At 38.6% G+C, this 25,719-nt stretch overlaps 1 protein-coding gene across 2 annotated transcripts in view; it reads left to right on the plus strand.

The window, feature by feature from the left end:
* MAP3K13 (mitogen-activated protein kinase kinase kinase 13) overlaps nucleotides 1–25,719 on the plus strand; it is a 170,278-nt gene that overhangs the window by 73,562 nt on the left and 70,997 nt on the right. Inside the window, exon 1 of one of the 2 annotated variants that reach the window (XM_067034161.1) lies at nucleotides 4,181–4,404. The exons of the other annotated variant lie outside the window; for it this stretch is intronic. The gene's annotated coding sequence lies outside the window, so the exon portion shown is untranslated. Of the gene's footprint in view, nucleotides 1–4,180; nucleotides 4,405–25,719 lie in introns of those variants that run through there. 2 annotated transcript variants of the gene reach the window in all.

Consider the following 25,719-nt stretch of genomic DNA (forward strand, 5'->3'; position numbering starts at 1 on the left):
CACAAGAAGTTCTCAGGAAGTATTGCACTAGGATGTACATTTTTCATGGCCCCCTTTCCCTACCTTCCAAATTCTGTCCCTAAAACAACATTGGCCTCCTTGAAGAATAACCTGTGCAATTTCTGTAATTTGGGGATACAACTTATCTTCCCGATGATTTCCCACGATGTTTGACATAGAGAAGTTTTTGTTGGCCCAGTTGGTATTTCTGTGCTCTAGGGAGGAATGCTAACCCAGACTAAGTTCATCTTACTAAAATGGCAAGTTTGTAGAGCCAGCTAATTTTTATTTGCCAGATTACATATTAAACCAATATCTTAGATGGTTGTTATTAGAACCATTTATATATTCTGTTTTGTTGAATTGCTTCAGAGAGCTACCCTGATCCTTGATTGAGTAGTGATGTTGCTCTCAAATCTTACAGGCAACATGTTAGCTTCTGTAACAGATTTGGCCATCTCATTGACATGTTCCACAAAGAGGTTGCCTGTATTAGTTAGTCTGTATTGTTTGGAAGTGTTTGTTCTGTTTGTTTGTTCTTTACTTTTTTTAATAAATCCAATTCTTCCAGTGTATCCTGGTTGGCTTTGATTGCTGTTGAAGGAAACAGAGATGTATATTCATCTTCTTTCCATTTGTGGGTTCTACAATAATCCTGGTACATGGACATATTGATTGATATAGATTAGTGTGGTGCACTCAGGCCTACTAGGAATGTACCAGTACTACATTGGTCTTGAGCACACCCATCTCACATGGGTAAATTTCTTTGGTCTGTCTTTTCCATAGTGACATACCACAATAAGCTCCTTTAGAGAAATTTGTTGAATATGTTGTTTGCCAGTGATATTTTATTGCTTGAATATATAGAATAATATACTGAACATCTTTCCTGTGTATAAAATAGTCCTGGGAAGTAGTTTGTTTTTTTCCCCCAAGTGGGTTAAGCAGTGAGCAGTACTTACTAGGGTCAGGTTTGAACCCTTTATAACCACATAGAAACAGGCAACCACTCTCCTTCTCTCAGCTGTACAAATAATCTGATTGAGAGATAGAGCAGATATCTGTTCAGAATGTTCTTGGTCACTGGACACCTTATAACCAAGGCCTTATATTAACCACCATTGTTCCAGTTTCAAGGATTTAAGGTCATTCCCCAAGTTCAAAAAAGTTATGATCAGTATTAGTAAAGTATTGGTAATTGTGAAGTGAAATGATGGGATACAGGGCAATAAATTATATTAATCTCCACTTCTGTGTAACTTTGAAAAAATTTATAATGAAGAATAAAAAATGAACTCTTCTCAATACTCTGTAATGACCTATATGAGAAAAGAATCTAAAATAAAGAGTGGATATATGTATATGTATAACTGATTCACTTTGCTGTACAGCAGAAACTAACACAACATTTTTTTTTTTTTTTTTTTTTTTTTTTTTGCGGTATGCGGGCCTCTCACTGCTGTGGCCTCTCCCGTTGCGGAGCACAGGCTCCGGACGCGCAGGCCTAGCGGCCATGGCTCACGGGCTTAGTTGCTCCGCGGCATGTGGGATCTTCCCGGACCAGGGCATGAACCCGTGACCCCTGCATCGGCAGGCGGATTCTCAACCACTGCGCCACCAGGGAAGCCCTCTAACACAACATTGTAAATCAACTATACTCCAATAAAAAATTTTTAAATTTTGTTGACGATACTAAGCTAAAAAAAAAAAAAGAGTAAACAATGTCACAAGTTTTTTTGGGGGGGTTGTTTTGTTTTGGTTTTGCTACTGAGTTGTATGAGTTCCTTGTATTTTTTTGGAAATTAACCCATTATCAGACAATATATCTGGTTTACAAATATTTTCTTCTACTCTGTAGGTTGCCTTGTCATTCTGTTGACTGAAGCTTTTTAGTTTGATATAGTCCCACTTGTCTATTTTTGCTTTTGTTGCCTCTGCTTTTGGTGTCATTTCAAGAAATTATTGCCAAGACTGATGTCAAGAATGAGTAAGGGACTTGAACAGACAGTTCTCCAAAGAAGACATACAAATGGCCAATAGGTATATGAAAAGGTGCCCACCATCATTAATTATCAGGGAAATGCAAATCAAAACCACAATGAGATATCACCTCACACCTCTTAGAATGGTTTATTATTTTTTAAAAAATAACAAGTGTTGGGAAGTTTGTGGAGAAATTGGAACCCTTGTACACTTTTTTAGGGAATGTAAAATAATACAGCAGCTCTGAAAAACAGTATGTAGATTTCTCATAAAATTAAAAATGGAACTACCATAGGATCCAGCAATCTCACTTCTGGGTATATATCCAAAAGAATTGAAATCAGGATCTCAAGGAGATATCTGCACTCCCATATTTATTGCAGCACTATTCACAGTAGCTAACATATGGAAACAACCCAAATGTCTATTGACAGATGAATGGATAAAGAAAATGTATATACTGTATGTACAATGGAATATTATTCAGCCTTTAAAAAGGAAATTCTGCCGTTTGCGACAACATGGATGAACCTGGAGGACATTATGCTAAGTAAAATAAGCCAGTCACAAAAAAGACAAGTATGGGCCTCCCTGGTGGCACAGTGGTTGAGAATCCACCTGCCAATGCAGCGGAAACGGGTTCATGCCCCGGTCCGGGAAGACCCCACATGCAGCGGAGCAGCTGGGCTCGTGAGCCATGGTTGCTGAGCCTGCGTGTCCAGAGCCTGTGCTCCGCAACGGGAGAGGCCACAACAGTGAGAGGCCCGTGTACCACAAAAAAAAAAAAAAAAAAAAAAAAGACAAATACTGCTTGATTCCACTTATACAAGTTATCCAAAATAGTCAAACTCATGAAAGCAGAGAATACAATAGTGGTTTCCAGGACCTGAGGGGAGAGGGAAATGGGGACTTGTTATTCAATGGGTATAAAGTTTCAGTTATACTAGATGAATAAGTTCTAGAGGTCTGCTGTACAATATAGTGCCTATAGCTAACAATACCGTATTTTATTGTGCATTTCAAAATTTGGTGAGAGTAGGTCTCATGTTAAATGTTCTTGCCACAAAAACTAACAACAATATCAGCAATAACAAAAAACCCAAAGGAACACGAGGAACTCTGAGAAATGTCAGATATTTCTACTACCTTGACTGTGATTATGGTATCGTGGGTATTTGCATAGTTCCAAGCTTATCAAATTGTACACATTAAATATAGTAGTTCTTTGTATAGCAATTACACCTCAATAAAACTGTTAAAATTTTTTAAATAAGAAAAATTTTTTTAATATCATGAGCTCTTTGGGTGAATTTAATTATAGCCGTTTTTGTTATTAGTAATAAGACATCTTACTAAAACAAAAATTAGCTCGAAGAAACATTAACAGCTCTTTTGGAGCTGCATCTTAATTGAATGTCAGAAGTTTAATAAACCAATGAGGAAATGTCCTACCTTATTTAAATGTAGCAGTAAATTACTCTTTCACACCCACTTTTGATTCATCGCAAATGTCAGCGAGGTGATATTGTTCTACCAAACAATTACAGTTATGTAATATTTTCTTATCTATTTCCTTAATCGCTAGGTTCTTATTCCCATTATTATTTCTCTACTATTTTGCTTTTACAAGTCTTGGTGTGCAGGGCATACTTGTCTATTGGGCATCAGTTTTAGAAACTCTTTCTCTGACTTAGATCTGTTTTTATCACATCATATCAGGCACATTGTTGAACAGCAAGAAAAGGGTTAAAGAAAATAGCTCTAATGAATAAAAGATGGTGATATCTTCTATATGCATGCACTGATTTCACCAAAATTCTGATTCCCTCATTCAGTAGTAATAATAATGTTTTCATGACTATTGCAGCGCTTGCACACACACACACACACACACACACACACACACACACACACACACACACACATTCAGTAGTAATAATAATGTTTTCATGACTATTGCAGCGCTTGCACACACACACACACACACACACACACACACACACACACACCCTCCCTCCCTCCCTCCCTCCCTCTTCAGGCTGCCAGTCTGTCCTAAGGCAGTGGCAGACGCCCCTGATTGGTGGGCTCTGTTTATTCTGTGACCAGATTCCTTCTGAAAGAAGGCAGGCCATGACTGCCTGAAGTCTATTGGCCAGGGCTGATCTGGACCCTCCCTTTCTTTTTCACAGCACACACCACAGCGAAGTCTGTGCGGAATCCTAAACCAGCCCAATTTACATCCATTCATGAATCTGTGACGTCAGCAAGCCTTCGGGCTCCTTTGCGGTGGGCGGGAGGATTGTGTGGGTAGAATCCCCCTCCCCCTTATTTTTCTAATTCTGCAAGGCTTTTAAAATTAACCTTACATCTTTTTAAAGCAAGAAAATGGAACGGCATGTGTAGGAATTCTTCATTGTTGTGAGTATCGCACTGTTTTTCTGTTTCATCAGCATTTATTTCACAAGGACAGATGGAGAATGTATTTGTGATTTGAGGTGATTAGAAAACTGATATTATTGAAGGAGACACGATGAGAGAGACAGACAGAAGCAAAGAGAAACCTGAAACCCCGTTACAGCTATGAGCCTCTGAAACTGACAGCTGGTTTTCCTTTGCTTGTCTGCCTGCTAGACGTGGACATTTTTCATTTACGGTTCTGCACGTTACCTCTGGATGCTGGCTTGGCTTTCTTTAAAGGGAGATTCATCTCTCTGAGCGATGATGTGAATTGTATTATAGGAGAAGCCCAGAACTGGTACCAGAAAGGTGCTGGAGAAAGCCGGGCCAGTTAGACAGAGCAGGTTCTAGCCTGATGAGCACTTGTCTTCCTTTCTGCCGTCCTTTCTGTTGTTTCTCACCCTTCACCTTGCCTTTGTTTCATAATTGTATAACAGTCAATATCTTGGGATTGCAGTTTGAGGAAGATGAATACCACTTCAATCTTTTTCTTTTTTTCCAAAAGCTTTTATTATGGGAGCTGTAGTCGTATATGTATACATATTTATAGCTCTTTATGTCACTCTGTACATTTTATTTACGTTTTCAAAAACCTAAAGCCTGCACCAGAGGCAAAAGGGGAATTATCCTTAAATTCTGATTTGTTAAATATCCCCTAATGAAAACTAAGAAGTGGTTTCTTAGTATATCCCATAATTATATGCCTAGAAATGCGCATGAGCATTTTTCTAAGATGAACTTCCAACTGAAAATCGTTTATTCCACTGTGTCTGGGGAACACGGAAAACTTCTGATATGTTCCAGGTATTAAGTTGGTTTGATAGTTTGCTTGGAGTTTTAACAGAAAGTTAGTCTTTGTGACTGAATTTGTTTTCCAAGGCTCTGGTTGATTCTGGTGAAAGTTGTGGTAGTAAAGAAGAGGGATGTGACATTGTGACATGTTCTACCCCTGGGGCAGCTCCTCAACCCATATAATCTAATAGCATTTTCCAACTGCCTCACTTAGAGCAGTTTATAGTCTAGCAGCAGCATGTACCCGGTTGTTCTTTCCAGTGAGAGAGAACACAAAATGTCGTTATTTTTTATCATTTAGCCTTGTCTTGTTTACCTTGTATAATCAATTCTTAGTTTTGAGATTTTCAGATTATAATCTCATGAAACAAGGCTTCTAAATTATGGCTCTAATGATACCTTTTGAATTATCCTTATTAATGAATCTTCCAACTGTAAACTCATTTCATTTCAAAAATACCTGAGGATTTAGAATTTTCTTTTTATTTCTCATCTGACATTGCCCTCATTCATTTTGTTTTTCTGAGTACATTTGAACTCACTAGAGTTATAGAAGGGAAAACTTCTGCCTAATTGTAAACCAGATTTTGTCTTATGCTCAGATAACTGTGGTATCATATTTTGCTATTTTTTAATCTGCTGGGTTGAATAAATGACAAAATTCCCTATATTTGTAAACACCTAGACTTATTTCAGCGGTTTTTGTGTATGTACCTTCAGAGCCTCTATTGAAAGTAGCAATTTCTAAGTTACTTTAAATTATTAAAGTCTACTAGGTCACTGCTAGAACAAAAGACTGAATCCTTATGATTTTTTAAAAACTGTGTTTCCATAATTAAACTCATCTTAGGAAATGTTCATCAGACTCTTTTATATACATTTTGCCAAAGAGAGCTTAATTTCCATGAAAGAAATATAGTTTGCCCTTTGGTTTTATTAAAGTAAAGCTATCCCTTTAAGGCACAGAGTGGATATAGAATCTCCCCCTCTCTCCACTCCTAGTGGCTGTATTCTAGATTATATTTATTTTCATGTATGGTGTACTTGTAGGGAAAAAAACAATAACTCTTAATTGTTTAATATCAAACAATAAAATCCTGTGTATCAGTGACTGTCAATAGATGGCTTTCTGTTTAAAAATTGAAGCTACTCCAGAAGTAGGAATTAATTTATTTAGTAAACAAAGTCAGTCAAACCAGAGCTGTGTCCTGGGGAGCTGTCAAAAGAATAGTTCCTAAGGGCCAGCGGCCACATCCACTGTTATATGGTGAAACAACCATACTTTGAATGGCAGAACCGGTCAGTTTGGTTTGCACTGTCTGCTTACCATCTCTCTATGTGCTATAGCTGAATTAATTGCTTGGGGAGTTTAAATGAATCAAGATAGCCAAGATGATCAGTTCTGCCAGGTGGCAGCCTGACTTTTACAATTTTGATTAAAATTTAAAAGAAAGAATTAGAAGATGCCATCTTTACCCTTAAGGAATCTAGAAGGTAAAATACCATATACACTTTGAGTGTTGTGGTTCAGATATTGGTTTCTGTAAATAGACATTAAGATTAGAATTACCTGGGGAACTTTCTGTCTCTCTTTCCTAGCCAGTGGTTTTTCGTATGTTCATAGAGTTGTTCAACCATCACCACAATCAATTTTAGAACATTTTCATCATTGCAAAAAGAAACCCCATACCTATTAGCAGTCACTCCTCATTGCCCCTCAACTCTCAGCCCTAGACAACCACTAATCTACTTTCTCTACACATAGACTTGCCTATTCTGACCACTTCTTATAAATGAAATTATACAGTGTATGGTCTTTTGTGACTACAGTTGACCCTTGAACAATGTGTGTGTGGGTGTTAATCTGAGTGTAATTTATACTCATCCCTCTGTATCTGCAATTCTTCCACATCCTTAGATTCAGTCAACCACAGACTGTATAGTACTGTGGTAGTTACTACTGAAAGAAATCTGAGTATATGTGGACCTGCACAGTTCAAACTCATGTTGTTTGAGGGGCAACTGTAGCTTTTTTCACTTAGTACAAGGTTTTCAGTTTATCCATGTTGTAGCATGTATCAGTGCTTCATTCCTTTTTATCACCGAATAATATTCCATTGAATAGCTATACCACATGCTACTTATCCATTCATTGGTTGATGGACATTTTGGTTTTTTCCACTTTTTGGCTGCTGTATGAATAATACTTCTATGTACATTTGTGTACAAGTTTTGTGTAAACATATGTTTTCTTTTGGGTATATACCTAGGAATGAAATTGCTAGGTCATATGATAACTATTTGTTTAATAGTTTCAGACTTTTCCAATAACCATTTTCCAAAGCAGCTGCACCATTTTGCATTCCCACTAGCAATGCATGAGGGTTTCATTTTCTCCACATCTTCATCAACAACTATTATTATCCATCTTTCTGGTAAGAACTATCTTAACGAGTTTAGAGTGGAATTTCATTGTGGTTTTGGAGAAATATCTATTCAGATCCTTTGCTCATTTAAAAAAGTAGGTTATTCATCTTTTTATTATTGAGTTTAAGAGTCCTTTATATATTCTGGATACAAGTTCTTTATCAGGTATATGGTTTGTGATTTTTTTTGTTGTTGATCTGTGGGTTGTCTTTTTCACTTTCTTGATGATATTGTTTGCAGCACCAAATGTTTTAATTTCGATGAAGTTCAGTTTATCTATTTTTTGTCATTGTTGCTTGTGCTTTTGGTGTCATATACACGAAGGCTTTGCCTAACCCAAGGTTATGAAGATTTACTCTTATGTTTTCTTGTAAGAATTTTAAAATTTTAGCTATTACATTTCAGTCTATGATCCATTTTGAGTTAATTTTTGTCAATGGTATAAGGAAGGGTTCAACTTCATTCTTTTGAATGAAGATATCTAGTTCCAGCAATATTTGTTGAAAAGATTGTTCTTTCCCCCACTGACTTGTCTTGGCACACTACCAGGAAACTTTAAAAAAATATTGATGCCATGCTCCTGCCTCCAGAGATTCATATTTAATTGGTCTGTGGTGGGGGCCAGACATCTGCATTTTTAAAAAGCTCCGCAGATGATTCTAATGTGCAGCCAGGGATGAAAACTATTGGTATGGATAGAGGGTTAGCCTTACAAAGAAGAGGGACATAATTTCTGAATCAGGAGACAGGATGCGTGAAGACATAGAATTATGATATGGAAAGGAGAGAAAAGAAGAAAATTAAGATTCATACCAGAAAGCATTGATTTTCTTGCTAAGTAGATGTTAGTCATTTTCAAAGAGTGAGGGCATCATCAGAGGTTAGTGAAATATGTTAAATTAAAGGAAGAGAAGGAGCTAACATTTATTAAGCAACTTCTACATGCCTGTAAATCTGCTAGGAGCTTTCACGTACATTATTTCATTTCAAATAAATCCTCAAGATATGAAGTGAGTACTACGACTCCCATTTTACAGATAAGAAAACAGCCTCAGAAAGGTTGCTGACTCAGCCAAAGACACCAGGTAGTGTACATTATATGCAATTTTTTTTTTTTTTTTTTTTTTTTTTGTGGTACGCGGGCCTCTCACTGTTGTGGCCTCTCCCGTCGCGGAGCACAGGCTCCGGACGCGCAGGCTCAGCGGCCACGGCTCACGGGCCCAGCCGCTCCGCGGCATGTGGGATCTTCCCGGACCGGGGCACGAACCCACGTCCCCCGCATCGGCAGGCGGATTCTCAACCACTGCGCCACCAGGGAAGCCCATATACGCAATTTTTAAACCCAGCTCTAATTCTTTTTTTTTTAAATTAATGCTCCCCCTTTTTTTTCTTCTAATTTTATTCAATTTTTGGCTGTGTTTGGGTCTTCGTTGCTGCGAGCGGTCTTTCTCTAGTTGCGGCGAGCGGGGGCTACTCTTCGTTGCGGTGCGCGGGCTTCTCATGATGCAGTGGCTTCTCTTGTTGCGGAGCACGGGCTCTAGGCGCACGGGCTTCAGTAGTTGTGGCACGCAGGCTCTAGAGCGCAGGCTCAGCAGCTGTGGCGCATGGGCTTAGTTGCTCCGCAGCATGTGCTATCTTCCCAGACCAGGGCTCGAACCCGTGTCCCCTGCATTGGCAGGCGGATTCTTAACCACTGCACCACAAGGGTAGTCCCCCCAGCTCTAATTCTTAATACCATTCTCTTTCTTCTGTATACCATGAATTTTGAGCATTGAGTCCTACCATGAATTGAGACTGGTCCAGTCTAGCATGAATCTAAATCTTCTCTAGTGATGCTCTGGACTGGACAAACAGTAAGATAAGTTGGACAATGGGAGTAATATAGGGTTAAGTGTTGGTGCAGCAGGTGCAGTGGAAGATAAGAGGGTGAGGTGAATGAAAATCATCATGTGTTAGCTAATCATGGCACCCAGGCTGGCTGTACTTTGCCTAGATGTAGCTGACAGGAAAAATCCTAAGAGGACAGAGGCCAATATACTGGACATGGGAGAATGATTGAAGGGAATGGTGGGGAGACCAGGGTAGAAGCGAGGATGTATCAAATAGACTTGGCAGGTATAGAAGTGTTGGTATTCATTTAATCAACAAATATTTATTGAGCATTTACTATATGTTCTAGGTACTGGGGACCCACCAAGAGAAAAAATAGAAAAAAATTCTTGCTCTCTTGAAGGCTTATTTTATTGGGGCTGACAAACAAAGAATAAGTAAATTATGTTTAGACTGATAAATGTTAAGGAGAAAAATAAAGGTAGGAGGGGAACAGAGAGTAGGGGTGGAGTAAAATCAAAAAGGAACCTTTTCATCATTTGGTTTATGTGCAGATATAGATTCCTCAAGGAGATTAAGGAACCATCAAACTGAGGGGATGGTGGCTGACCATGCCAGGCACTTTGGGTATATAAAGACAGCAGCTTCTAAGTACTAAAACTCAGAGTGAGTATTTAGTGTTAACTCTTGTTAAGCACTTTATACCCTGTTTGTGGCACAGAGTAGACACTTCATAAACGTTTGTTTACTGGATGAGTACTTTTTTATTTTTTTTTGATTAGTGATTTGTCCACTGGATGGAGGCCAGGGCAGGGATGGTGCTTGGGAAACTTTTTCAAACTTTGCTTGCTGCCCTATTCGGATAGATCCTTCTAAGTATGTGTGTTTATGTATGGTGGGGGTAAGGGGCTGTGTCCTTCCATAATGTCACAACTGAGAATCACTGCATGGTGAGGGATAGTTAACAAGGAGGATGTGTTCTAGCATTCAGATGAAATGGGCAGAGAACCATCAGTGTAGGGAATACTGCAGACTCCTTTTGTTTTTTACACTTTAGCGGGAGATTCTCATGCACCTCCTTGAACAGAGGGCGAATTGAACCCTTGGTGTATAGTAAAGTTTTTAATAATGAGCATCTGTTATGCAACCATTCACCTGCCTTCTTTCTTTATCTAAAAGGTTACTTATATTAAAATGGATAAAATCAACATGTTTTCTATTTACCTGCTGTAGGAGACAATGATGCAATGGAAGAAGAATTGTACTAAGACTATAAGGGCCTGTGTAGCAGTTACAGATCATCCTTGGCAAGATTCTAATTCTGTCAACTTTTTGAAATTTTCCCTCAGCTTTGGTTTTAATATATGAGATGAAGAAATTGTTCTTAGTGATCTCAAATGTCCTTTCTAACCCTAACATTGTTAGGATTCTTAAAATCTGGTTATTACCTACATCAGATAGGCAAGTGACAGTTTGTAAGACAATCTGGTTAATCTACCTTTATTCCAATTTTTTCATAGTACTTTTATAGAAGTTTAAGCCCCATGGGATGCTGCTACAGTGGAGGAGGAGAAAGCATCAGAATTGTTTCAGGTGGAGATATCTGGGTGCAACATAGAAAGGTTAAATCACTTTCAGATTTTCCTCCCTATGAGGAAGTTGTCTTGGCCATTGTTCTTTGTAGTTAAGAGAAAGCTTCCATTAGACTAATGATTTGGTGGTCTGGGCTAATAGGGCATGTGGCAACAGATAATCTAATAACCTCAGGCTGGTTGTGTTTTGTAGCCTTTTCCTTAATCTGACTTTTATTAGTGCTCTTAAGAAGCAAAACTTGGGGCTTCCCTGGTGGCACAGTGGTTAAGAATCCACCTGCCAATGCAGGGGACATGGGTTCGAGCCCTGGTCCGCGAAGATCCCACATGCTGTGGAGCAACTAAGCCCATGCGCCACAACTACTGAGCCTGTGCTCTAGAGCCTGTGCTCTGCAACAAGAGAAACCACTGCAATGAGAAGCCTGCGCACCACAACGAAGAGTAGCCCCCACTCGCCGCAACTAGAGAAAACCCGCGCGCAGAAACAAAGACCCAACACAGCCAAAAATAAAAATAAATTTTTTAAAAAAGTGAATGGCTTAGGAAGTAGCCAAAGACAAAGGAGTGGAGAAAGGTGAAGGAGAAAAAGGGAGGCAGAGCCCAGGGAGACCGTGGCTGTGCTGATGGCTCACCTGCCCAGGCAGGTGGCAGCCAGGCCAGCAGTTTTCACCTTAAACCAAAGAGAATGGATCTGAGACCCAAACTGAAACAGACTCTTAGTGTCCTAAAGAGGGCTGTCACAGTTGCTATAACTAAAGAGGGCTCAATTTACCAAACAAGCCCTCCGAGGCTTCTTATTACCCCTAAGGCACTGTGCCTGCATTTCTAGTAGCTCTCCCTCCTGCCTTTAATGGGACGCATTAGGCTATCTGCAGGCGTGCATAACCGTGGAGAATTGAGATTAGTGAGATCAAGCCCACCAAAACACAAAGCCATGATTGCTTTTTCCAGAGAAAATAATCTTTTGATTAAAGTGAGATTAAGCATTTTACTAATTACTCACCAATTATTTCCTCTCACATAACAAATTCAAATATATATCCATGCTAAGAAGAAACAGATGCAACATACCTTTGGATATTTCCAGTCACTGCTAGACCTAAATTACAGACTCATTTTAAATCTTTGCTAAGCGTAAAAACTCCTGGGAAATACCCACCTGATATTGCAGCTGCTGGGGCTCAAGAGCCAATGTGAAAAGAAATTTTACTATTTTGCCAGGTTCTCCCTCCTTCCTCCTCATCCTGCCCCTCCTACTTATGGCTGTTTTTGAACAGAACCCCTTCCGTCTGTTTGTCTAATCAAAAATAACTGAACATTTGCTTTATACAGCTTGTGTTAATGATCAAAGCTAGGCCCTAATCTAATCCTTATGTGTTCTCAGAGACCTGGAGACCAGAGTAGATTTCTTGGAGAAAGAAAATCAGTCACATAATACTTTATGTTTTCTTAGTCCTTTATATGATCTTTTCTCCATTCAGGGCTTCTGCCGTAACACATTGAAACAGCTCTCACTCCCCATCACCAGCTCCCCTTTGATAAAAAGGTTATCTTCATTGATAAGGATTTCTTTTAACTGAATCTTATACCTTTGAGTGTAAGATTAAGCATTTTACTAATTACTCACCAATTATTTCCTGGTTCTAGGACCACACTTTGAGAACCACTGCATTAGCTGGTTCATGAGTAGATCTCCAGCAGGATTAATGTTTTTAACGTTAGTGTCAACTGCTTTTGTCACAGATTGTCTTTGTCCTTTTCCTACTAACTATTTAACAGGACTTGGAATGGTTTTAAAAACAAAGAGCTGCTAGCCACCCAGTTTCTTATAGCCTTGGATGAGGCCTGGAAAGTAAAGAGGAATGACCAAGAGAACCTCACTATTAGGGTGGGGCAAAGGGGTCCCAGATTAAGGAAAAGGAAGGCACTCCAAGGAAGTACCTATCTAGGAGACTGTACTGCCTTAAAACTTTGCCAAGCTCATAAGCAATATGAAATGGTAATCATGATTTACCTGAAATGCATATGGCTTGTTCCCAAAAATGTGTTTATGCTGGAGAATAGTTATGTGTTTGAATTGACTGGGCTGGACATGAAGATTCAGGGTGAGGAAACTGTAGTCTCAAGTCTTCTATCTTCTAAAAGAAATCTCCAGTGTATTCCTCAGTCATAGCCAAAGATTTGCCAAAGACTAAAAACACTAAGCTTTGGGGCCTTGTTTTGGGACCTATCCTTCCATTGCTGTACACATATTATTTTTCACCACAGGAAACTCGAAGTAAAAAAAGAAATTTCTTTGACACTTTTTACCATATTCTCTTATTTTGGGATGTAATTAATAAAATATAGTTTATGAAAAACTATTGAAGTACCTGGAATTTTTCTAGGTACTTAAATTATAGATTCTTTTATAGGAGGTGCCTAAATAAGAAGAGAAAAACTTTTTTTTCTTTTTCTGTTTCTCAGTTGACCCATCCACATTAGCCTCCTCCCACCAACCATGACTAGGTCTAACCATCCTGGCTGGCTTACCTGCCTCCACAAACCCTGGCCCTATACAGTGAGAAGGATTTTTCTTTTCTTTGATGAGCTATAAATTGATTATATTTTCCCTCCCTTCTATAAAATTAAGATGCATTAGCAAGTTAAAAACATTAATCCTGCCGGAGAGCTACTCATGAACCAGCTAGTGCAGTGGTTCTCAAAGTGTGGTCTTAAAACCAGGAGCATAGGATTACCTGGAAATGTGTCAGAAATGCACAGTCTCAGGCCCCTCCCCAGATGTTCCGAATCAGAAATGCTGGGGGTGGAGTCAGGCATCTCTTTTAACAAGCTGGCTAGGTGATGCTGATGCATAGTAAAGTTTGAGAATCCTTGATTTATAGGAGAGCTTCTCAGAATCTTAATGTGCATGGGAATCACCTGAGGGTTTTGTTAAAAAACAGATTCTGATTCACTTAATCTGGGGTGATCTTGTCAGCATTTCTAATCAGCTCCCAGGTGATGCTGGTGCTACTGGTCCTATGACAACGCTTTGTATTGAAGAATTGGCACGAGCTACTCCAAGAGCTACTGCAATAAGCAGGCTCTATCAAAATTGTAACTAGCCCTGTTCCTAAGGAAGTACTCCCAAAAGAAGAAGTTTTATGCATAAACTAATCACAGCATTATTTCCATAGAAAGAGGAAGAAATAGCCTAACTGTTCAGTAATAGGGAAATACAATTGATACTCATTATTCACAGATTCCATATTTGTGAACTCACCTGCTCACTAAAATTTATTTTTAACCCCCAAATCAATACTTGCAGCACTTTTACAAAGGTCACTTGCAAGCATGTGTAGAGCAGTGAAAAATGTGAGTGGTCTGAAGTACACACTCCCGGCTGAGGTGGAATAAGGTGACTGTCTCTGCCTGCTTGTTTCAGAGCTCATACTGTAAACAAGTGTCTTTCTTGAAGTCGATTTAGTGCCCTGGTTTTTGCATTTGTGTGCTTTTCGTTGGTGATTTCGCTATTTAAAAGAGCCCCCAAGCATAGTGTTGAAGTGCTGCCTGGAGTTCCTATGAAGGCCCAGGCTAAGAAAATCAGCTTCGTTTAGGCATGAATTATTGTGCTGTTGGCTGTGAGTTCAATGTTAATGAATCAACAATGTATATCAATAAAGTGTCTTTAAACAGACACACAAATAAAGCAAAGTTGTGTACTGATCAGTTAATGAAAATGTTGTGTCCAGAGGCTCACAGAAACCTAACCCTATATTTCTCCAAGAAGCAATGGTTCAGTATTTACTAATTCATTGTTCATGGTGACTTTATATAGAACATAACTATCACGAATAACAAGAGTAACTACAGTTAATAATCAAATGACAGAATATATGCTGCCTTTTAAAAATGATGGTGATGAAATCTGTTTGATCAGTATGAAAAATATATATGATGTAGTTGTAAGAGAAAAGAAACAGGAGACCAAGTTGCAAGTACAGCACAATTCAAGTTATGTTTAAAATTTTTCAAGGGAAAAATTGAAGGAAGTACACCAAACTTTTTTGAGTTAGGGTGAAAGAGAAATTTTTTCTTTATTTCTCCAATTTTTATAATATTGTTATGTTAGGTTTATAATGTTACACTTTAAAATTTGTGTCTTACTAGTCCTTTCAGAGACATAAGGTACTAAGAGGTACCACCTATTCACCTCCTTAAGAGACGGAGGCAATACATTTTGGTTGAGGAGCTGACCTTCTTAGGAAAGATCTTATTAACTTTAGTATAATAGAGTATGCTGTCTGTGTTAAACCAAATAAAAATTGTTCCAACTCACAATGTGAATATCCAAGAGAAAACCAGAATTACAAACCCCTTGCAAAGGTAAACTAGCTACTTGATAGAGACTACTGGAACCATGCTTTGTAAATAATTTGTCTTGCCTAACTATAGCTTTTCTAATTTCTCTGCATTTTTCCACTCTTTTGACATGGTTAAGAGCTTGGCTTCTAAAGTCAGAGAGTTGAGTCCTGGCAGGTCCATTTATTAGCTATCTATGCCTTTAAGTTATTTAATGTCTCTAAGTTTCCACCATGTATGTAATAGGGGTAATTCTAGAACCTAATGAGTGTTAAATGAAAGGCTGAGCATGGCATAAGAAACGCTAAGCCCCAAATAAATGGTAGTTGCTACTATATGTTAGCTTCATTCGCTTTGCTGATGGTCTGCTGTATAAAAATAAAAAGGCTGTCAGTCAATACCTGGGGAAATTTTTTAAAAAGAAAAAGAAAGAAGAGAAAGAAAAGAAAGAAAAATTGTATTGCTGTCCAGAAATACTCACAGTCTACTTGAAGAGACTGACACATACACTGTAATATATTATAATAGAACAGTGGTTCTCAAACTTTTTCAGCTCAGGACCAAGAAAATTATTGAGATTCCCAAAGGGCTTTTGTTTATGTGAGTTGTATCTTCTATATTTACTATAGTAGAAATTAAAACTGAGAAAAATTTTAATACTAATTTATTTTTTAAAAACCATTACATATTCACATAACTTTTTAAGTGAAAAGTAACTAATTTCCATACCACCAACATTTTTGTGAGGAAAGTGGCATTATGAGAAGAGACTTTTGCAAATCTTTTAATGTCTGACTTTGTAGATGGTAGTTGGATTCTCATCTTAGCTTCTGCTTTCAATCTATTATAATATCAAATGGCATATAGTAGCCACTGGGAAATCCACTATAAGAATTTGTGGAATTGTGAGAGAGTGTAAGTGAAAAAGGAAAATAATATCTCATTATTATGAAAATAGTTCTGACCTCACCGCCCCCCTGAGGTCTCAGGGATCCCCAGAAGGCCCCAGAGCCCACTGTGAGCACCACTGCACACAGGATGTGAGTGTGACAATGGAGCAAGAACCATAGTGAACATCAGTATCATGCTCACCATGTGCCAGACACTGTGCTTTACATAGTTAAACCTCACAATGGCTCTCTGAGGTAGGTGCTATTATTACTATCCCTAATTTCCAGATGAAACCAAAGCAAAAAGATGGTAAATTCCTCAAAGTGGAGCCAGCATTCAGTTTCAGATAGTCAGGCTCCAGCATCCAAACTCTTTTTTATGCCTCTGTACTGCTTCTTTACTTGGGAATTGAGTAAGATATCATAGTGAAGATATTTTTCTTAAAGGATATGTAAGAATGGGTGTTCTTATAGACAATCTTAAGAGAACACTTCATTGTTACTAAATACAGAGCAGGATTTTATTCTTGTGAAAGTTTTTAGCCTTCAGCTTTAACTAATAAGTTTCTTCTAAATCACTTTACACATTTTTTTCTTTTTTGCAACTTCATTAACAGTTCTGTCCTACATACCCTAGTCTGTCCAGGGTTCCTACTAGTAGCTGCCAGTTACTTCAGTTTCAAGGCTAATGACAGGATATTTTCCCCCTTCTTTATATTTTTTTATTGTGATAAATTTATGTTTTAACCATTTAAAAATATACAATTCAGTGTCATTAAGTACATTCATATTGTTATGCAACCATTATCACCATCCGTCTCCAGAACTTTTTTGTGTTCCGAAACTGAACTACTGTACCCATTAGAGAATAACTCCCCATTTCCCTCTCTCCCCAGTCCCTGTCAACCAGCATCCTACTTTCTATCTCTATGAGTTTGACTACTCTACTTACGTCATATACGTGAAATCATACAATATTTGTCTTCTGTGACTGGCTTATTTTACTTAGCATGTCTTCAAAGTTCATTCATGTTATAGCATGTGTTCGAATTTCTTTCTTTTTAAGGTGAAATAATAAATTCAGGGCTTTAAGAATAAATCAAACGCAGGACCTAAAGAAATATCAGTTAACAAAGAAGAAAAAGAATGTAAAATACTATAGGACATAAACCTATATTATGCTGCTTCTATGCCTTATTACAAAGTTACTATTTTCAAAATTTATCCTATAACTTTTTTTTTTTAACATCTTTATTGGAGTATAATTGTTTTACAATAGTGTGTTAGTTTTTCCTTTACAACAAACTGAATCAGTTATACATATACATATGTTCCCATATCTCTTCCCTCTTGCATCACCCTCTCTCCCACCCTCCCTATCCCACCCCTCTAGGTTATCCTATAACTTTTAATATTGCTTGGATAAGAAGAATTCAGTAGGAGATTTTTTTAAAAAAAGAATGGCTGGGCAATAGGTAGGACCCATCATGTATACTGTCGCCAATTCTCATGATTCTGGTCTTTTCTCTTTCTCAGGCTTTTTTTCTACTCCCATTCCCTTTTTTCTGTCATAGAAGAAGTAAAACAAAAACCCTCTTTCATCGCCTCTAGGCATGGCCATTTTACGGAACCGTTTCACACTTAAAAAGCCGATGAGTTAAAAATTTTGCTCTGACTGTACAAAATAAAAGCCTAAATAAACTGAAGTACATTCTATTTGAGCATAACCGGTCCTGTTTTCATTGGGGACGTGGGGGCAGGAGGAGTCATGGTCCTTGAGAAGGCTTTGTATAGGAAAGTTTGTTATCCTGGGACCATACAGAGAACTCAGCTTTCAGAATACGTTCTTGAATGACTACTACAGGCTGGTTGCTATGCCGTGTACTGGGGATATAGTGTGAACAACCTAGTCATGTCACCCGCCCTCACAGAACTTACAGACCAGTAGAGGAGATAGTTAAAGAGCAATTATAATACAGTGGTATGTGCTATTAGAGGAGAGGTAAAGAGGTGAAGGCATACAGGCTGCTAGTGGAGGACATAAGCGGAGCATCAACCCAGACTTGAGGGATTCAGGAAGAAAGTGATAACAGACATGAACCCTAAAGAACAAGCAAGAGTTGGGTGGAGACAGGTGTACAGAATGTGTTGCATGCAAAGCAGACTGCAAGTGCTAGATTCCAGAGGTGAGAGAGAAGGCAGTGAACTCAGAGAACTGAATTGAGGCTGGCTGGTGAATTGCAGGGCTGTACCAAACATGAGGCTTGAGAAGCAAATCGTGCCAAGAGGGTTGAACTTTATGCTAGGAGCCGAAGATTTTACCAAGTTGAGAAATACGTTCAGAATTACAGTCGAGAAAAAGCACTCTGGCTATGGAGAGAATGGAATAGGATGGAGAGACTGGAGACAAGGGTAAAATTAGAGGATTGTTAAAATAAACTAGGCAAAAGTGATGCTGACCTGTTCTAGAAAGGCTTATTGCAATGGAGAGAAGTGCACAAATTCAAAGAGATACTCAGAATATTAAAGGATACTTTTTTAAAGGGTAAAACAATTCATACACATATAAAATGAATATATGTCAAGGTTATTATTTAACCCATTGTTAATGAGGGAACCAGTAGGACATTATAAAGCAAATTCAAAGACCATACTTGTATGTAGGCAATAAGGAGTGGTGAAAGGCTGAAATGTCTGTGCAATTAAGGGCAAAACCAGTCAGTATCCACAGGGCATTAATAATCAGTTGCATTTCACCAGATACAATTTATTTGCATTTCTCTGGACAAGGGTCAGCTGCATTACTAGATGTGTGCTACAATTTTCAGTGTTGTAAATATCTCAAAAACAAGGAAAGTCTCACATAAACTGGGGATGGTGCCCTAGGCACGGATACCCAGTTGTCTTTTTTCTCATTTCAAAGTCTCTGACAATTTTCACTGACAAGAAAATGTCCACAGGATTTTGGTGATTAGTTGAATGTAGTGAGGGTGAGCAGGGAGGAAAAGAGAGAGAGAAGTCAACTCTAACCATTCTTTCAAAGGGGTGAGGGAACATTCAGTCAAGATGTTGAAGATTGAACAGGAGACTCCGGTGGCCAGGTTTTGGAAGGAAAGGATGATGGAAGGTGGGGTCAGGGAAGAGGATGCAAAGAAAAATACAGGACTGAGACTATAAACCAGAGATAGTTACATCTTGGGCAGTAACAAAGGAGAACAGGAATGTTATGCAAGGTGGGATTAGCTGGCTACAAGGTAGAACTCTTCACTTATCCCAAGTCCCTCTGGGCACTTGTTCCTATGTACCGCGTTACTTGGAGTAGAAGCCTAAAAGAATGATGAAGATTAAACATATAGATGGTGATTTTGATTTAAATAAATTGATTTAATGAAAATAAACTGAAGACAGAGAACCATGTCTTATGTATCTTTCTATCCCTGGGATGCCTAGCAAAACACCCAGCAATTATTTTTCATAAATATATACAATGAAAGATTAATATATTGGATTATGGCCTAAAGAGCTCAAGGGTTTACCCTAGTTCGTGTAGCTGCTTAGGCAAGGATTCTAGGATTCAAGCCCAGTTCTTCTGATTCTAAAGCTCATGTCACTAGGATGAGTGATTTAAATTATAACATCTCATGGAATTTTCAGCCTACCAATTATTAGGAAGGATGAAAAGGTATTTTTAATCTTTTAATATCTCATATTTCCAGTAACTAAATGTAACTCTAAAAGATATACTTTTTCTAAGAAGTAACTTTCTAAAAGGACTGGGTTTGAAATCAGATGGACCTAACAGGCCATCTACTAACTGTGTAACCTTGGGCAAGTTATTTAACCTTTCTGAGCCTCATTTTTCTCATCTATAAAATGATGATAATATTGACTTCTATGAAGGTCTGAAGATTAAATGAGATAAAGTGTATTAAAAGTATAAGCATAATAGGTGCCTTAACAGATATTGCCATTTTTTTTCTTCCAAAGCTTAAACCTTTTATATGCTTAGCCTACACCAAAATCTGCCTTTATTTGGGCGGGGCTATATTTAGAATTTAGCTCCTTTGCCTAATTCTTGATTAATCCAAATTTAGTTTTTTCAATATAATTTCTTTAGAAAGATCTTTGTTTCTTGATATGCTTATTTATCACCTATTTCAAATACTTTTCTCTATCTTCCCAGTATACTAACCTTTTCCACTATGTGTTTCCAGAATCACATTGCTAGATTACAACTTAGATTGGATTTGGTTTGTTATAGTTTTTTTTTTTTTTTTCTCGGATATAGGAGGCATTTCTAATTCAACATCTATTTCTGTCAGCTTTTTAAAACAGCATTACAATTCAGGATTGTATTGTTGGTTTCCTTTTTAAAAGATATTTCCTGAAATTCCATAACAGTATTATATTCCTCTGTCATTTCCTGAATATATGCAAATATAATGAAATCATAAATAGATCCATAGATCCTGGCAGACCTCTTATGACAAAAGCATTAAAGGGAGTTGAAAATGATATAATAAGGATTTGATCAGTTTCTCATTTCTGAGGAAAAGGAATATTACTAACCTTTGGTAAGCTTCAGTTTTCCTCAGAGGGGTCAATAATACCTGCTCTGCCCACCTCACATGGCCATTATGAGGCTCAAAGGAGATTAAAATAGATGGAATTACTTTGGAAACTCGCAGTGATTATTGTTATTATTTGCCACCCTCTTGTTATATGGCCCTAAGACCGTGGGCCAGTGGAGCACATCAGTGTAGGAAGTGTCTGCCCCCGAGACAAATGAAAGCCCATTATGATCTGCCTCCCTCCTTCCCTTAGTTTTTCTGACTGACAAGCAGAGGCTTTACCTGAAGAAACCCTATATGCTCACTTTGGAGTGACTGAAGGCATTTAGACCTTTTTATTGCTAGGTGTTGTGTTTGCAGAGTTATTTACACCACCTAGCAACCTGGCCCAAGGCAAACAGTTCATGTTAGCTACACAGTGACTTGCTATACCTGTCATTACTCTGTTAATGTAACAGCAAACATTTGCTGTACCTAGATGGTGTTCCCCTCCTCCACTTAATTTTGTTCTCTGGTTGTTTTATGGTCTCTAGAACTAATTTGTAAAATGACAGAATCTTCCAGTTGAAAGACATAGGAGAGGTCATTTGGTTCAATCCTCTGTACCAAAGCAGGAATATTATAAGTTATCTGATACATCGAGCATTTCCAGAGGTGGGGAGAGCAAATCAGTTTTGAGATATCCTTTTCCATTGTTGGAGTGTTCTGATTCCTTATATTCACAGAATACTTTTGCAGTTGCTAAAAGGGACCTTAGAGACCATTCTAGTCCAATTTCTTCAATTTGCAGATGAGCAAATTGAGGCCTAGAGAGGTTTGGTGACTTGCCCAAGGCCAAACAGTTAATTTAGGACACAGCTGGGATTCCTGACTCCTGGTAGCTTCTTTCCAAATCATTAAACTGCAAAATTACTGAAGTCATAAATGCTGAGTAGTATTAAATGCTATTATGCAGGGTATAAATGCTTTAGATGCAGCATATTTTAGCATAGCAAATGTTTGTGTTATACTATAGATAAACTTATTTTGATTTTGATAGAGAAAATCTAAATCTTTCCTTTTAATTATATATAAATATCTCCTTAAACTTTATGAGAAACTCCCTGCTTTAAACAGGAATTTTTTTTTTTTTTTGCTTTCCTTTTTAGAGGAGGGAAAAGGAAGTCATCAGTCTGGTTCTTATATCTAAGTCATATGACCAAAAAGACACAAAAAAACACATTTTTCTGCCTGACATGAGGGTTGTAGAGTGGACTGGAGCCAGTGGCTTTTTTATATTCCTGTCAGGCTTTGGTCCCAGGCCTGTCAGTGGCAATGTGGATGACACGGAGTAGAGCCTGCCCATATGCCAGGGGGACTTTGAAAGGTTGCCTGGCCTTTCCCTGCCTTCTGGAAGGAACGCACTTAAAGGGAATCTGCAACCTTTTGTCCTGTGAAATTATACGCTAGAAGCTTTAGGATCACCCCTTGGCCTGTGTGTGGGGTGGGGGAAGGGTGGTAGTGAAGGGAAGGACTGAACACTGATTGACTATGATGGGAGAGGCTGATAGACTCTGAGAGGGTTTTGAGGTACAGTGTGGACACACTGGAGGGGAAGGAGCATTGGCAATGGTGTGGTGCAAAGCCCTGACAAGCGATGCTATCTGTTCCGAAAAATAACCAAGAGCCTTAGAAAGAGGACCAGTGGGGGGGCTTCCCTGGTGGCACAGTGGTTAAGAATTCGCCTGCCAATGCAGGGGACATGGGTTTGAGCCCTGGTCCGGGAAGATCCCACATGCCACGGAGCAACAAAGCCCGTGAACCACAACTACTGAGCCTGCCCTCTAGAGCCTGCGAGCCACAACTACTGAGCCTACGTGCCACAACTACTGAGCCTACATGCCACAACTACTGAAGCCCGTGTGCCTAGAGCCCCGTGCTCCACAATAGGAACCGCAACGAGAAGCCCGCGCACTGCAACGAAGAGTAGGCCCTGCTCGCTGCAACTAGAAAAAGCCCTCTCGCGTCAACGAAGACCCAACACAGCCAAAAATAAATTAATTAAAATAAATAAATTTTTAAAAAATAAAAATAAGAGGACCTAGCAGCAGCTTTGGGCCTGTGATCCAATGGGCTAGCCTTAGTGTCTTTCCAGTTGTAGATTCAAAAATATTTCTTTAAGGCCTATCAGATGTATCAGTGAGAAAGATACATATTCTTCACAATTTTCAAACTTTTGGTCTCATATCCTTATAAAGATAGATGACCAGACTCTTGTTCCTCAAAAGCAGATTAATCTATTATTTATTGTCTCACGGTACTTTGTACCCCTATTATAAGCATGTATCATGGCCTACCTTCATTTGTGTTTGTGCTGTCTTCCCTACTGGACTTGAGTTCCAAAGAGAAGGGACCATTTTTTTAAAATTATGAAATATGTAAGGCATGCCAAAAAATAAAGAGGATGCCCTCTTTATACCTTTATATCTTCATATGGCTTCTAAGATGCACAATACAGCACCTAGCATGCACCTGGCACTCATGAAAGGTTTGTAGAATTGCAGTACTAACTTCCTTCTTAAACTTGCACAATCGTCCTTTCTGTCTCTTGAAGATTATGCAGAAACAGAATCATTTTCCCTGGAGGCCTAAGTTCTGAGGGTCAATGCAGAATCTACTCTGATATTCATGAAAATAGTAGCTTTTCCAAAAGGCCTTAGAACAATGTTGCCCACATTAGACAGTCCTAATTTTTGATGATGATTAGAACTCAGAAGTAGTGTCCTATTCGGATGACTTAAAGTTTAAATAAAGGAATGAAACAATAAAGGTATAAATAGCTAATGGGAATATGGATTTGGTATTAAATGAAAGTAGTTTGTTATCTGTGTTCAGTTACATCCTTTAGCCATCACTGATTTTTTTGAGGAGGGCTCAAAAGTGGCTCATGGAAGACACAGGATTTTTTTGTTTTGTTTTTAACATCTTTATTTGAGTATAACTGTTTTACAATAGTGTGTTAGTTTCCCCTTTACAGCAAAGTGAATCAGTTATACTTATACATATGTTCCCATATCTCTTCCCTCTTGCATCACCCTCCCTCCCACCCTCCCTATCCCACCCCTCCTTCCTTCCTTCAAAACCCTGTGTCAGTGGGAAGACACAGGGTTTTGAAGGAAGGAACATGCTTGGGTTGAGGGAAGGACAGGAAGAGATTATTCATGTGTGGTGTGGGGGGAGGGTAAGGAGCTAGGTGGTAGATTCAGGAGGAACGTGAAAGAGACAAAGGACAATGATAAAATAACCCTTGAGAAAAGGCTAATACTCATCAACAAACTAAGGATAAAGTTGAGTCCATGAAATTTATAACTCTCCTGACCTGACTATAATAATTATATAAAACTTTTCCATCGTATTTGTCTCTCCAACAATATTTGTAGCCCTTTGACCCAGTTTCAGTTTAGCTACTTCCTTATTCCATTTCCAACTGCCTTGCCTGGTAGGTAGAGTTTGTGAAATATAAACCCTAGCTTGTTACCTCATCACTGCAGGTCCCTGGCTGGCACTTTTCTACCTGATCAATGGTAGCATCTAGTCTGCCCTACTGGAGAACCCTCTTTCATCGTCACATCCAGAAGTCACTATATCCTGTCAATTCTGTCTTCTAGATATCTCTCAGATGCTTTACATTATCTCTACGGTAGCTTTTTTCCATCCTCCATCCATCCATCTTCCACGCTTAAACAGAATCATCTTTCAAGTCTAATCATGTCACTTCCCTTCACTTCTCCATATTTCTCTGCCCATAGGGGAAAAAAAAATCTCTAATCTGTTTTTTCCAGCCCTATCTTCTGCATCTCTCATCACTTCCCACCAGCCCTGCTGACATCTTCCCCTCTCCCCAAATAGCAGCATGATTTCTTTCACACCTCCATGCCCTTGTGCATGCCTATTCCTCTGACTCTTATACCCCTTCCTTATTCTTCCTGGACAGCAATTTTCCCTTCTTTGTACTTCAAAAATTTGTATCCATCTCCTTCAGAGAGCTTCTGATACTACATATTAATCATTTATTCATATTTTTCTCCTCTGTTAGACTGTAAGCTCCTCCAGAGCCAGGATCCACTGTCTAGTTCATCTTTGCGTTGTCTTTACTGCTTAACATAGACGCAGCACCCTGAGTGATTAACAAAGTATTTGTTGATTCAGTGAATGAGCTGAGTAGAAAATATCTAAGTGACCACTTTCCTCACAGAAATGGGAGTTTTTAGGTGTAGGTTTGTGATTTTGCAAATCTAATGAGTGCCTTTCTCAGATCCTTGTTGCAAGAACTGTGTGAGAATGTCTATAAAAGTCCTTGAATATCTTGGAAGATGTGACAGGTCTAAGCTTTAGGTGTTTAAGCAGCATACCAAAAAACCCAGTTGCTTTAGCACTTCTAAATTTTATTCTCTTTCTAAGAATGATCTCAGGTGCCCTTTTAGGCTTAATGTAAGGCCTCAGAAAGTATCCTAACTGTACATTATTCTTTCGACTTGTAATTTTCTGATTATTTTTATAAACGTGACTTTCTGCACTGTTTTCCTTCTTATTAGGATTATTCCTGTCTTCTGTCTTCCTTTCACCTGCTTATACCATCTTTGAAATTATTGTATTTGGAGGAAATAGTCCAAAGCAGCTAAGCCCTTAGTTTGCAGTAAGAGGCAAAGACACTAATCAGCCACCAGGGCGCCAGGTTTGGGGGCTGTGTGAGTTTATACAAGCACATGTGTGCACAATCTCATAGCTTCTTCTTGCTAGGTTAATGTCTCAGTTCTCATTCTGTGGTAAATAATGTCACCTTTTTTCTTT

Source organism: Kogia breviceps, chromosome 5, assembly GCF_026419965.1.
Source record: "Kogia breviceps isolate mKogBre1 chromosome 5, mKogBre1 haplotype 1, whole genome shotgun sequence".
Taxonomy (NCBI): Eukaryota; Metazoa; Chordata; class Mammalia; order Artiodactyla; family Physeteridae; genus Kogia; species Kogia breviceps.